Raw genomic sequence first — 15,918 nt, 5'->3', positions numbered from 1 at the left:
TCAAGTGAAATAATAAGCGTGTTTTTTTAAGGTTTTGAATAAAGTATGCAGACCTTAGAAGACTTAAGGTCAAGTATGTGCCATGACCACCTCGCACAAATGTTTCCATGTTTGCGGACTTCTAAAAAACAAAACACACTGTAAGCCCTTATGTCTATCAGACACAGATAGAAGAGGTCATGCATACCTACAAACAAAAAACAAACATGTAACATCCTCTTTCGAGAAGTTTCTTATTTCGGGATTGTGGGCAATAAATGGATCAGGTAATGGCTTTGGGCTTCAAGGGAATAGGAGGTAGACCCAATTGGATGTTCTTGGTTATGTGATCTAAGCTATCGTTTTGTGTTTTGGAGCCAAACGGTAAAATGGGAAAAATTATATGTTAGGCTTCTTGCATGGATTATCGTTTTAGTTCGACATGTGTTAAGCCAAAATCAACTACATAGAAGTGTGGGGATCATTAATACCTTTTTGTGGATATAAAGATCGTTGAAAATGGAATTAAAACAAAGAAGTTATGAATATTTGACGTTGATGTGGATTTGGGTGAAAACCGTCGCCACAGAGTGTGAATCAGAACCCAAGATGTGGTAGTCGTCACGCCATGATGATCAGTCAGGTCCAAACCCATTATTTTTTGTGTTTTCAATGTATTTAAGCATAAGGTATCGAATTTTTAGCCATTTTATCAACCTCCATCACCTCTAGAACCCCATGGGAGAAACCCTAGCCTCCACCTTCAAGATTTGAGCTCCCCCTCTCTCATCTCTCATCTTTTGGATGCTTTTTATGATATTTTGATGAATTTTAAAGACCAAGAAGGTTCTTTTGGTTGCAAGGAATGATACTTCAAGTTTAGATCCATCAAAGACATTATATTTATGGACTATGTAGTTATAAAGTTCTAATTTTGCTCTTTAGTTCTTTAGATCTTCATTTGTGGTTTTTTGCACTTTTGGTATATTTTATGGGTGATCTTGGAGTTGAGTGGACGCCAACATCTTTGAATTAATGTATTAAGTTAAGAAATTTGCTTTTTTGGTCCATTTGAGACTTAAAGACTAGATCTTTTTTGTTTATGATCGATATAGATAGCTTTTGGAGTAGTAATCGGTGTAGCTATTCTTTCAGATTGTGAGGTGAGTCTTCTCACTGTACTCGTGGGTCGAAAGCACCAATGTTGACCCACTGGATTGTGTTATATATGATGTTAGCTGTCTTTATGACTCTTGCATGTATGATTGAGTTGAAATATACCCCAGGGTTGGGCCCAATATTATATGTTTGGGTTGAAATATACCCTAGGGTTGGGCCCAATATTATATGCTTGGGTTGAAATATACCTCAAGGTTGGGAACAATATTATATGTTTGGGTTGAAATATATCCTAGGGCTAGGCCCGTTATTGTATTTTCGGGTTGAAATATACCCCAGGGTTGTTCCCATTATTGTATTGTAACGACTGAAAAATTCCAACCAATTTAAACTTTTCAAAAACAACCCGATTTCATTAAATTATTACAAAAAGGTTTTCAATACAATTTATTTAGAGTATTCCCAGAATCACATCACAACATAAACATGAGGAGCGGTACGATCACGCCTTTGCCTTGCCACGGTCTCCTAAAGAACCTGAAAAACATAAAACCACAACTGTAAGCCCGAAAGCTTAGTGAGATATCCCCAAAATACCAACCACATATACCATACACGCATAACATGCCATATCATATCCGATCACAGAACAGCCATGCACATCGGGTCTACTGTGTGACTGGTCCGCCGCACCGGCCAACAGTCCACCTGGTCCACCCTCCGAGTCTAGCCATACATATCGAGTCTGCAATATGATTGGTCCGCCTGCACCGGGCCTTCAATCCACCTGGTCCACTCTCCGAATCTAGCCACATACATCGAGTCTGTAGTGTGATTGGCCCGCCCGCACCGGGCCTTCAATCCACCTGGTCCACTCTCTGAGTCTACAGTATGACTGGTCCGCCCGCACCGGGCCTTCAATCGGCTTGGTCTACTCTCTGAGTCTACAGTATGACTGGTCTGCTTGCACCGGGCCTTCAGTCGGCCTGGTCCACTCTCCGAGCCTCAGCACGTCTGGTCCGCCCTCTTGGGGCCTACAGCCTATCCGGACCACTCGCTGGGCCTTCGGGACAACCGGTCCGCCCTGGGTATCTTGGCCTACAGCACAAAGCAGGACCCGCCTCAACCCAACTCCAGTCCAAACAACCATGTGCACATAAACATACAATCATATACACCAAAAAGATATGATCTCTAACACCCCCGAAATGATGAATCTAGACAATAGTAGCTCAAACAATGAAATAATACCTCAAAAGGAAGCTCCAAGAGAAGATTAATCCGGATCCTTGCAAAGCCCTTTGATCCAAGTCTCTTCTCCTTCAAGATTTCTTCAACAATCACTTCTCCAAGCTCCAAATGCACTCTAATCCCTCACAATCACGTCTTAGAGCTTTCTGGACTTCTACAGAGGGTAAAGAGGCTGGGGAGAGGGTATAATGTCATTTAAATAGGGATCATCCTCCGGATTTAGGGTTTTCTCCACTCAGCGCCTACTCGCCGAGTCCATCCGTTGACTCGCCGAGTCGGCCACTTAACATGCAACCAAGTCGCGACCCTACTCGCCGAGTCCACCCATGGACTCGCCGAGTTCTCTTTTCATACTTACACTGTGAACCCTGAACTTGCACTCCTGAACTCGGGATGTTACAATTCTCCCCCACTTAAATTAGGGTGCGTCCTCGAAGCCTGCGACAACTCAACTCCAAAAATACTCCTGCCACACACCACCTGGCATCAACCCAACCAGGTTCCTCAAAACACAACCATAGAAAACAGAAACTCACTTTCTCCTTTTCTTACGGTGTCTGACCACCGTCTCAAGCCGGCCACCGGCTTTACCCTACGATAACCCCACTTAACAACTGAGTACTACTCATGATGCAACACTGCTCCAATTCGCAACCATCACTCGACCCATATGAGCTAGAAATAACCATGCACCACCGGATTCCCGATCCGAGTCCAACTCTAACCATTCTGCTGACAGAAGGACACATTCTTAAAAGCAACTCCCATGAGTTCTCCTCATGCAATCACATACATAGGCTGAACTAGCTCAAGCACCCTCGGGTTGGGAAAACCCGTTACACTGATGACATTTCCAAACATCCCCTAGGATGAACCACTACTACATACACAATTCCCTGATCAGAATCACACTGAGAGCCTAAGACTCCCTACCCGCACCCCTTCTGAGCCTCTTGGCTTTACACCTGTGGAATTCCTTCCGCGACCTTAGCAGACATCCCAAACCGGATGTGATTTTACTCCACTGCCGTAAACACGCTGCTCAATGACCATACTTGGATCACTCTAATCATAACTCTGCTCTGCTGCTTTCACTTCCGTGAATTTGCACTCCCTCTCGGTGTTACACTCCTCTCTCTTTCCTTTACCAAGGAAATCCACTTGGCCGCCTTGTCACTCCGACAAGTGCCACGGTGCTCGCCCAACGCTACACCACTCCTTCATAGCGTAACCGCTAACCATCCAACATACAAGCTCTGACTCTGATCGCAGGGACTCTCAAGTCCATGCACTATCTCCACTAATCAAGATCAACACCCGGGGCCAAACCTTCTAATGCTACCACACCGCAACATACACAATCCATATCCTCGAACCGATCTAACAATACCTGCAGAGTCTTCAGCATGACTGGACCGCCTCACCAGGACTTCAGCCAATCTGGACCACTCTCAGAACCTTCAGCCAATCTGGATCGCCCTCTAGTGCCTTCAGTCTGGCTGGACCGTTCTCTGAGCCTTCGGCCTGACTGGTACGCCTACCGGCCTTCAGTCTATCTGGACCGCTCAACTAGCATTCATCATTCCGAGCTATCTCTTCGGGAAATCCTCCCATGCATACTGTTCTAGCCCTCTAGGGGTTCCGAACTCTAACTCCATCACACATAATCGATCCTGGCCTGATCCCAGGCCCTCCACAATCAAATTCCCTAGGTCTGTATCCCGCCCCGCATGCCCGACACTTACTCATACCAGCCTACACTCTGGGCTGACAGATCTCTGTTGAATCCCAAACAACTAAGCAATCCTCAGATGCTCATCGATTTTCCGGAGAATTTTCCAATTCTCCCCCACTTATAGCACTGATTATCAACCACCGGTCGCTATCACCGACCTCCCAAAACAATCCTGCACAAAACCAACACTTACACGCGGACTGATTCCCACTAGCACTAACAACCTTCACAAAAATCACATTTCCACACTGATCATCCCGCTCGAAATAAACTCAATCTTCAGCTAACCACTCCTCAGAATGCAAATGCTACCCCACATCCAGACCATAAGCCAATTTCCACTAATAACCCTCATAAATGATAACCACGAAATTCCCAATACTAAACCCATAGCCATACCATAACCCTCAAGGAACAACGAATACCACACCGAGAACCACACAAAGATACTAGTACATAACCAATACTCCACAATAATCAAAAGATAACAAGACATCAAGGAAGAAACATACCCGCAACTGCATTCAGCACTGCTCTGACCTCCTCTACTGTAAGCTGAAAAGCACGAACCTGAGCCCTTGGGGGCTCCGCTCCACCCTGACCTCCACCCGTGACCCTCAAAGTGGCCGGTGCTGGAGCCTGCACCGGTCCTGCAGCAAGTTGTGGACAGTTGACCCTCAAGTGCCCAACCTGATGACAATGATAACAAATCCTCAAATCCCGAACCGGCGCTGACTGCCGACAATCCCTCGCATAGTGCCCCTCCTTTCCGCACTTGTGACATGCACCACCGGACCTACAAACTCCGGTGTGACTCCTCCCACACTTCCCACAAGTGTGGCTACTCAGATCTCCCATCCTAGAATCAACAATCTTGGACCGTTTTGGCGCTGGCTGCGACTGCACCGGAGCCTGCCTCAGCTCACGCAACTGCAACTCAATCTCTAACTCATGCCGCCTGGCGGCCTCCTGCAACTCCAACAAAGTCTCGCACCTCTGCGTAGACACAAACTGCTGGATATCCCTCTTGAGCATGCTCAGATATCGAGACATCTGAGCCTGCTCCGAAGCGAACCCAGGGCAGAACATCGCCCTCTTTGTGAACATCCTGGTGATCTCAGTCACCGACTCCGAATCCTGCTTCAACTCAAGGAACTCCTGAGCCAATCTCTCCCTCTCAACTCGCGGAACATAACGAGTGTTGAACATCTCTCTGAAATGATCCCATGAAACCGCAGCCCTCTGCGCATCCGAATATGACCCCGTGGTCAACCTCCACCAATCCTTCGCCCCGAGCCTCAACACGTTCAGAGCACACCTCACCCTCTGATCAGCAGGGCATGAACACGTGAAGAAACACCACTCCACGTCTGATAACCATCTCATAGCAACAATCGGTTCCTGAACTCCATCAAAGGTGGGAGGCTTCGTATTATCGAAATCCTGATACTGAAAACCCCGACCAGCTCCTCCCCCTGCCGCTGCTACAGCCGCTGTAGCCGCCGTGGCAACCGTCTCTGTGAGAGCTGCATAGCGCTCATCAAAATACTCAACCATGGCGGTCTTGATCGACCCAAACAGTTCCGGCAACTCAACCCAAAACAATGCAGCAATCTCATCATGTAGGATCTCACGAATCCTCGCATCCAACTCGCATGTGCTCATCTGACCAATAACTTCGGGCGTCACTGATCCGCCCGGAACTCCCTCTCCTGCTCCTGATCCTGACCCGGATCCATTCCCAGCATGACTCGGAATCTCCATACTGAAAAACACCACAAAATCTCAGACACTTTCCACTAATCCGGGAACCAACTCTCTCAACCCAACCCTAGAGGTCATGGTTTCCCTGATACGTGTATGGGTCCTGTGCTTTCAGTAGTACGGGCCCATACTACCTTCCACACCTACCCATATTTGTATGAAGTACTACCACAACACCCTAGAGAAAACATGCATAACAACGCTCAACCCTTACCACTAGAGGAACACTGGAAATCTCCCACAAGGAAACCCTAGGCTACATGCATCACAAATCAGGCAGCATTATCATGAAATCCTAAAGATCCCTAGCCTAGCACTAGCATGCTATTTTATCAAAGCTCAAAAAAAATATCATGTATGGTATTTTGGAGTTACTTACTGGCTCCGACTGATCGTACCTCCGCGTCCTCCTTTACTCATTTTGAAAACCATTTTAAATTCTCTTTTGAAAACTCTCCTCGATTTGAGACTGGAGTCACACGAGTGTTCCTCCAATTCACTCAAACCAAGGCTCTGATACCAACTTGTAACGACCGAAAAATTCCAACCAATTTAAACTTTTCAAAAACAACCCGATTTCATTAAATTATTACAAAAAGGTTTTCAATACAATTTATTTAGAGTATTCCCAGAATCACATCACAACATAAACATGAGGAGCGGTACGATCACGCCTTTGCCTTGCCACGGTCTCCTGAAGAACCTGAAAAACATAAAACCACAACTGTAAGCCCGAAAGCTTAGTGAGATATCCCCAAAATACCAACCACATATACCATACACGCATAACATGCCATATCATATCCGATCACAGAACAACCATGCACTTCAGGTCTACTGTGTGACTGGTCCGCCGCACCGGCCAACAGTCCACCTGGTCCACCCTCCGAGTCTAGCCATACACATCGAGTCTGCAGTATGATTGGTCTACCCGCACCGGGCCTTCAATCCACCTAGTCCACTCTTCGAATCTAGCCACATACATCGAGTCTGCAGTGTGATTGGTCCGCCCGCACCGGGCCTTCAATCCACCTGGTCCACTCTCTGAGTCTACAGTATGACTGGTCCGCCCGCACCGGGCCTTCAGTCGGCCTGGTCCACTCTCTGAGTCTACAGTATGACTGGTCCGCCCGTACCGGGCCTTCAGTCGGCCTGGTCCACTCTCCGAGCCTCGGCACGTCTGGTCCGCCCTCTTGGGGCCTACAGCCTATCCGGACCACTCACTGGGCCTTCAGGACAACCGGTCCGCCCTGGGTATCTTGGCCTACAGCACAAAGCAGGACCCGCCTCAACCCAACTCCAGTCCAAACAACCATGTGCACATAAACATACAATCATATAAGCATTCATAGTCAACAAACCGATCAAACAGATCACATAGCATATCATCATCCTAAACAGGATACCGACCTAACCGGTCACTAGCATAGCATCACCCTACATCTCAGGATACCGATCTTAACCAAGTCTCTAACATATACCATCCTAGCTACCAGGATGCAACATATCTAAGCAATAACATACAACAATTACCCGGATCTCAATCCGATAAAGGGCCGGCCTTGGTGCCTTAGACCCTGTTGATATAGCGAGGATAACTCACCTCGAAACTGCCGACTGAACAGATAAGATATCACTGCTCCAAACTCTGACACAAACTCCTCCACTGAACAACACCAAAGCACTGACTCAATAATTACCAAAATACCCCTGGAAGACAACTGGTCAACCCTTGGCTGACTCTACTCGCCGAGTCAACCCGATGACTCGCCGAGTCCCCATGCTCAGAAATTCCCCAATCCACGACTCAACTCGCCGAGTCACCCCGAGACTCGCCGAGTCCAACAACTCTGAGTCCACTCACCCACAACCCACCGAGTCATCCCTTGACTCACCGATTCACGGCTCAACCAGAAAAGATTGGGACTCTTCGACAAGAATCACCGAGTCCAAGAACAGACTCGTCGAGTCTAAGGCTATCTTCAACCTACTCGCCGAGTTGTTCTTCCAACTCGTCGAGTTCCAGGCCATCTTCATCCAACTCGCCGAGTTGTTCTTCCAACTCGTCGATTTCCAGCCTATTTTCAAGCAACTCGCCGGGTCCACCCATGTGACTCGCCGAGTACCACTGGGTCTGAATCCATACAGAGGCTTTCCAAGCCATGCAGATGATTCAAACCATAGATCTACCCTTCCTAAGGCCATCCATCACGTAAAGTGGCAAACTTTACGTGAATCCAAGGAGATCTAGGCATTTTCACTCTAGGGTTTGGGTTTGGGACAAGATAGCTCCTTCAATCACTCATTAACAGGGACTTTTATGCATTCTAGCCATTCTCCATTCCAGATCTGAGGTAGCAACCTCAGATCTAACCTCTAAACTCCAATATACCCAAAATATATGATCTCTAACACCCCCGAAATGATGAATCTAGACAATAGCAGCTCAAACAATGAAATAATACCTCAAAAGGAAGCTTCAAGAGAAGATTAATCCGGATTCTTGCAAAGCCCTTTGATCCAAGTCTCTTCTCCTTCAAGATTTCTTCAACAATCACTTCTCCAAGCTCCAAATGCACTCTAATCCCTCACAATCACATCTTAGAGCTTTCTGGACTTCTACAGAGGGTAAAGAGGCTGGGGAGAGGGTATAATGTCCTTTAAATAGGGCTCATCCTCCGGATTTAGGGTTTTCTCCACTCAACGCCTACTCGCCGAGTCCATCCGCTGACTCGCCGAGTCGGCCACTTAACACGCGACCAAGTCGCGACCCTACTCGCCGAGTCCACCCATGGACTCGCCAAGTTCTCCTATCATACTTACACTTTGAACCCTGACCTTGCACTCCTGAACTCGGGATGTTACATGTATGTTCGGGTTGATATATACCCCAGGGTTGGGACCATGCGGTTATGTTGGGTTGGAATATACCCCATGGCTAGGCCCATTGATATGTATGTTATGTGGTACTTTGAGTAACTCACTAAACTTTATGCTTACAGTTTATGTTTATGGTTTCAGGTATCTTCGTTTTCAAAATGAAGGGCCTAACTTGATCGCATTGCATCCACTGGAGTTTGATTCCGTATTGAATATTAAAATATTATTCTGATGTTTTGAAAATACTTTGACTTTGATTGCCTTTAGGAACAATGAATGAACGACTTTAACTTAATTAAAATGAAGATTTTACTTGGTATTTTTGAAACGTTACAAATCGGATGCTATGTAAGATTTGGAATCTATAATGGTGGGATTGATTATTAAGTGTTGCTTTAAAATTGTATAAGATTAGGATCATATAGCCCTAGAAGGACTGATTTAGCCTTATATCATATTCTTTGTCTGGTTGTGGGCTTAGGGTAGAGTCATTCATTCGACAGTCTATGTGATCCTGTTGTGTGTATAATTTGCATGTATAAGGCAACCAACAATGTTAGTGGAAGTTCCTAGCATCGTAGTAGCAAGTGAGTTGGAGGATTCCATTATGTTTTAAGGTGTTACTACCCGAATGTTGCTTCTTTTGTGCTTTGTGGGACTCATATTGATGTGAGCTAACTATTAAGCGAACATCTTAAGTTACATGAAATAAAGGTTAAATAATTTTAGAGTGATTGACTTGCCTCTATTGCACAAATCTTGTCTGAGTCCAACCGTTGTAGGGTTGGGTTTTTTATTTGGAAGATTATTTAAGTTTTGTTGCATGTAATTGTATTCATAAAGTAGTTAGCAAATATTAGCAGGGGTTTTTCAGCAGATGATGGCAAGGTAAGGTAGGAATCCTAGGAGAGCCTAAGAAGTGCCTTAGAGGAGTTTATGTACTATTTAGTAGTGGGTATTCATTTGAGAGCAAGTATATGTGATTGGATCAGATGGTAGTGGATATGAGTAGTTACTTAGAGGATTTGAAACGATTTTTGAGGAAAGTATGGATAGGTGTGGAAGGTAGTATTGGGCTCGTACTACTGAAAATACAGGATCCATACTCGAATCATGGAAAATTTCAGGGTTTCTAAGGAGCTGATTGATTGTAGAGTGCATGGTTTGGCACCCTGATTCATTGCAATGTGTTTCCCTCATATTCAGTTTTATCGGTTATGGTTGTTTAGGCTGAGGATGGGTCTGGTGAATGTTTGGGCCTTAGTGACCATGTCAGTTTGGGTTTAAGTGGTGCAAACCTAGGTGAGTTAGTTGATATCGAGGTCTCGACGACCTTGCTCGGGGTAGTGCTGGTTGAGCTGCAGGACTCAGGGGTCGTTTGATAGCTGCTAACTGGGTAAGAACTGACTGAGTTAGATACTGATTGAGTTAGAAGTTCTGACTGAGTTAACTTCTGACTGAAACTTGTTGTTTGATTTTACATCTGATTGATTGTGCAAAATGACTATATTACCCTCAAACAACATTTCTTCATAAAAACATTCAACATATAGTAAAAAAAAAATAACTACATTACCCTTAAATAAAATAACATATAAAATCCAAAGTAACATTATAATACACAACACTTTAAGGTATAACATTTGACAATCTACACACATATTCCGTATGTACATAATTGTTCTTTTTTCCTTCTTCCCATTCTTTCTCAAGTTATTATCATCAAACCCATACTTCATAATCCATATACAATAAAGCTCATAATCCATATACAATAAAGCATATCAATTTTGAACGCCTTTGAATTTCCTTTTGATTGCATCTTTTTCAATTTGCAAACATCAACACAAAAGTAACTTCCTGATTAATTGTTAAGGATGGAACTCCAATTTTGACCATCCAAACTTCTTTGACTTTAAACTCAATTAATGCTTCCATTTACTATTGTAAATCATAACTACATCATCTTGCGTCTTGCATCTGAACAACTTGTCAATCATCAATCAAGTAATTTTCAATGTCAAAGAGTCACACCACAAATTCGATTATTTCAATCCAAAAGGTTATTATATCTTTAATATATTACTTCTTGATCAAAATCAAACTAGTCAATTTGATTATTTGTTTCCAGAACGACACAGAAACACAATTGAATCTTCAAATTAATTTCCAAAATCAAGCTAATTTTTTTCCAGAATCAACCAAAATGAAGTTCTTTACAGAAACAATACAAGGTATCCCATAACTAGAAATCTATTGTGAATCAGAAATCGTGTTGCAGAGACAGAGAGGAGATTAGAGAAGAAACTAACGATGAAGGAGGCCAGAGATGACGATTGTGATGGAGGATGATGCTGGAGGAGGAGGCCAGAGTTTTTGGAGGAAGCGGTGGAGCTAGTTGTCCTTGCGTTCGTTCTTTGGCGACAAGGAAGAAGAGCTGCGAAGGATTACGCGTATTTTGGGAGGAGAAGGGCAAACAAATGATTTTACTCGGTCAACTCTTTTTTTTTGGCGGACTGAATCAGCAACTATTAGCGGACCAAGTCAGAGATATGGACCATATCAAATGCAAAACAAACAATATGACTATACTAGGTTAGACAAAAACCTCTTACCGGACCCAGTCAAGATCTAATCAAACAGGCCCTCAATAAGGAAGCGATTGTGATGATCAGCTCGAGGATTGCAGACGGAGGCTAAGGGATTGGTTAATGAATTAGGATGTCACTATCTACGACGAGGGTTATGTTCTTCCAGCTTTCCATGTTTGGAGGAAAGAGAGAGCAAACATGTGATTTTCGGAGTTGGAATGTAGACCTCACATGGGGCTAGATAGTTGCAGTTTTTGGCAGCATGTATGGCAGTATGGGAATGCACAAGAGGATTCTTATGGTAGGGTTGCCTTGAGATGAGATCTAGGGTCTGTTTTCTTTGAAATATAGGAAGGTCCGGTGCTAGTTGATTGTTTTAAGTGATCAAGGAAGTGAATCGAGAACGGCAAATTTTATTGTCTCTGATGTATCCCGACTATGAGAATGATGCCTTTTGTATTTATGAATGACCCTTGCGATGAATTAACGGTTGGGGATTTGTAGACGAGGTGCGTGGTGGTCCATTTGTTTCTAGATAAAGAATCGGTGCTATGAATGGACTGTCAGAATTATTGCACATTGGATTCTTAATGTTAGAGGCGGTTATGATTGAGAAGTTTTTGAGGCCTCCATCTGAGATTCATAATCTCTTTGAGTCTACTTGGTCTTTATCTAGAAGATCATTTTGCGTTGTGTTATACATTCCAAGGGTTAGGAGTGCTATGTATCTGGTTGATCCGGTTTGAGATTTGGTATGTTTGCAATGTCAGTTGGTGGTAGTTCGAACTTGGTATTCTGCTTGAAGGATCATCGATCTGTTAGAGTTTATGGTTTCATAAGAAGGGGTCACATGGATCTGCAGTTCAGGTATGCGAGACTTTGGTTCCAATTTGGTCAAGTCGTGGGTGCAGGGAAAGTTTCCATCAGATGTATGTACTCAGGAATGCATGAGTTGTCTTTGCATCGTGAAGTTGTTGGACGAGGAGCTCTTTGTGGCTAGTGATTAATTTCGGGATGTCGATGAATAGATCAAGAGGCGTTTGGGATGCTCGGGTTGAGTATCAATTGTCGAGGGATTTGTCAGCTTGTTGTATAGATTGCTATCTATAGTCTAGGTTGGGCAGTTATTGATCGGTAAATTGGCTTCAGAGTTTGGTATGTTTAGTTCTACATGGGTTTTGTTCAGTAGTGTATTGGATCATTGGATTAATTTTCAATGCATTCTCGATCGTTAGTTATTTCGTTCATCGTCAATAGTTCAGGTACTTCAAAAGTTACGAGCTTTATCAGTTGAAGTTCAATGGATGCGGCAACCCATCGTCAAGATCTGTACATTGTACATTTTGGTTTCTAGGTATGGGTACCCTTAATGACTGGTTATGGAATTTTTGTTCATAGCGAGATCGGGTTTGGCACCTTTCCTTTGTTATTAGGAGTTCGGACGTCGGAGCGATGTTGTTTAGTTTTTCAGGTGCTGCTTTGGATCTACGCAGAATTCAATTTTGGCATGTGATGTCGGCATGGTTGGTATTTGGATTGATCCGACCAGGGTTTTAGCACCGTTTCTGGATAACTTTGGAAGTTTTATCGAGTTAGTTGCGTATTGGTGGAACATGTTCAGTTTCAGTCAAGGTGTGAGATCTTGTTTCAGTTATTCATGAGGATGTTTCTGTTAACAAATGAGGTTCGTCATTTCGTTAGATCTACTGGTATTTCACTCGTTGGGTAAGGTCGATAGGAATATGAATGCAGTATATCCAGGGTTGATTATGGGTCACTTGAGGGTATGTATTGTGGTAAGTTCATTAGATATTGTCATGAGGGATGTATGTAAGTTGAGTAAGATAGCATGAGAACACTCGGTAGGAATTTATTGGTATGGTTCTTATTTGGTTAGTAGCCTTTGCATTGGATCAAGAGTACAACTGCTTATCTCATTGTTGGTTTTATTTAACCATGTTTTTGTCTAATTTTGCGTTGGTAAGCAACTTATACTGTGAAATGAATTGTGTGTTATAGAAGGGATGGCTAGTGTTGTGTCGAGAGGGATATTGATTGGGATACTGCAAGTCGGTCGGTTGATGGTTAAGTACTTATAGGCCCCTGTGGTGCTGGTCGTGAGTTTTCAGGACAATCTTGGAATGAAGGCAAGATTGGCCTGATATCGTGAGCTTATCTTTCTAGTGGCTAGAGGGTCTCACGATATATCGTGAACCAATGGTTGCATAATTCATGTGGGTGGGATCCGATAGTCATTTGATTGAGACTCTTAGGTATCATATCGTTGGTCTTATTGGCATGTTTGGGTGTTTGTGCATTGTTTGGAGTCGGGATACTCAGTGACCAGCTGGTTTGGATCATGTGGACAATAAAAGGTTGTTGGGGAGTATTAATTATGCATTGGAGTCTCTTGTTGAATGTTATCATTATGAACCCCGTTTGCTTGTGGGTTGTTAGTAGGAGTTTTGTTACTAATGTTAGGTATTGGCTTTGAAATCTCGAGTAACGAAGTTCGTTGTAAATGTATCGAGTGATTTGTTAGGTGGATGTACACTTGAGCTGACGAAAGATTTGGATATAACGTGAGATTCTTATTTTTCATTTTCACTCTTCAATCAATTTTAACTTTTGACAATTTAAGTCCCCCAGTGTTGTAAATATCGGCATAGGCGCTAGGCGGTCTGTAACTGATTACGATTAGAGTTCTTGGCGAAAATTAGTCAATATTGGTCAAACTCAGGCTAGGCGGTCATTGGCGGGAAGATTTTAAAATTTTCAAAATTTCAAAATTTTAAACATTACACCAAAATTTACAAAACTTCAAAAATTTTAATTTGGAAATATTCAAAATTTCAAATATTATACCAAATATTTCAATATTTCAAAATTTAAAATTTTAAAATATTCAAATACAATTTTTTCTTACGATATATTAAGTTTTAAAATAGTTTTATTAGTAACTTATGGTCCCCGATTAATCCCCGCCAAACTGATTAATCGCTTGACCCTAGTCGATCGTCGAACGATTTTTACAACCTTGAGTCCTCCTTCTAATTTTCTATTGTTATCATCCTTATACTTTATTAAATAACATTTTGAACCTTTTACTCATATTCACCCATGTATTTGAACTTTGAAAAATGTCAATTTCACTATTTTTATTTTTTAAACTTTTGTTTTATCTCCCGTAATATATAATATGATTTTCCTATAGTTACCACCCCCTGATTTTCTAACCTTTTGTATGTGTCGACATAATTAGAGGTGATCAACGTTTCGGCGTAAACTTAAAAGTTAAGTTCGTTGATTCAAAAAAAATTATTTGTTTTTTTATTTACGTGTTGGTATAAATTCGAGTTCGTCTACGTTTCAACGTAATTTTTTTTACGTTTTGTGCTTATTTTTATACATATGAGTCGGGCCACATGTAATTTGTTTTTAATTTTTTTAACCGTCGTTCATTAGCTTAAAAAATATCTAACATACTTATACATGTCATATATGATATAGTTTTGATTAATTATCTTTGTTTGGTATGACTTTGGCCTCTAACTATTGTGGTTTTCCGACTTAAATTTTCCTACATTTCTACTCAACATGTAGCAATATATTTTCTACTACTTTTGAAATAAATTACTATCACTACAATAAGCGGCGAGTAAAATTCTAATTTGATATAAATATAAACGACTAAACGGGCACAAGAAAAAACAAACTATAGTTTAAGTTCCCATTTTAGTTAATCTAATTTGATATAAATACAAACGACTAAATGAGCATCTTGGAAAATGTATTAATATATTAGAGTATTTTACAACTTTGGTGTTTGAGTTTTTGTTTTTTTATTTTTCATTACTTGAATCAAAATAAATAAAAACAATAGAAAAATAATAAATAACTATATATATATATATATATATATATATATATATATATATATATATATATATATATATATATATATATATATATATATAACAAAATGTGAAATAATGATAATAATAAATGCACACATAAAGTTGCTAAGGATATTAACTATGAAACATCAAACTAAAAAAACAATAAATAAATCGTAACAACATAAAATTAAAAAAAAAACATTAATGTTTCATTTCATAATTAAGAAAATAAAAAGGTTTCGATATGGTTTATCGAATTTAAGTTTATTACTTGAATCAAAATAAATAAAAACATTAAAAAAAACATAAATAACTAAAATTATAAAATAAAAATAGAAAACAAAATTTCGAAAAGATAAAAAAATTTATCCAGTTGTTGAATATATATATATATATATATATATATATATATATATATATATATATATATATATATATATATATATATATATATATATATATATATATACAAGATTTCAAATTTAAAAAATTACAGAAATGGTCATTGAGGTTTGTAGTGTATTGCAATATTGGTATACGGGCAAAATAGTCTTCTCCATTAAAATCTAACAACTGAAAAGTTATATTTAACGTCAGGATGACCTTTCATGTAATTTTACAAACCATAGGGACCAATCGTATGACTTTTTACTAAGAAGTCCTCAAAGTGTAATATTTTGTAAACCACAGGGACCAATTG

This window comes from Lactuca serriola, chromosome 2 (genome assembly GCF_051521515.1).
Source record: "Lactuca serriola cultivar US96UC23 chromosome 2, Lser_US96UC23_V15, whole genome shotgun sequence".
Classification (NCBI taxonomy): domain Eukaryota; kingdom Viridiplantae; phylum Streptophyta; class Magnoliopsida; order Asterales; family Asteraceae; genus Lactuca; species Lactuca serriola.
Note: the sequence above shows the minus strand (reverse complement) of the source record.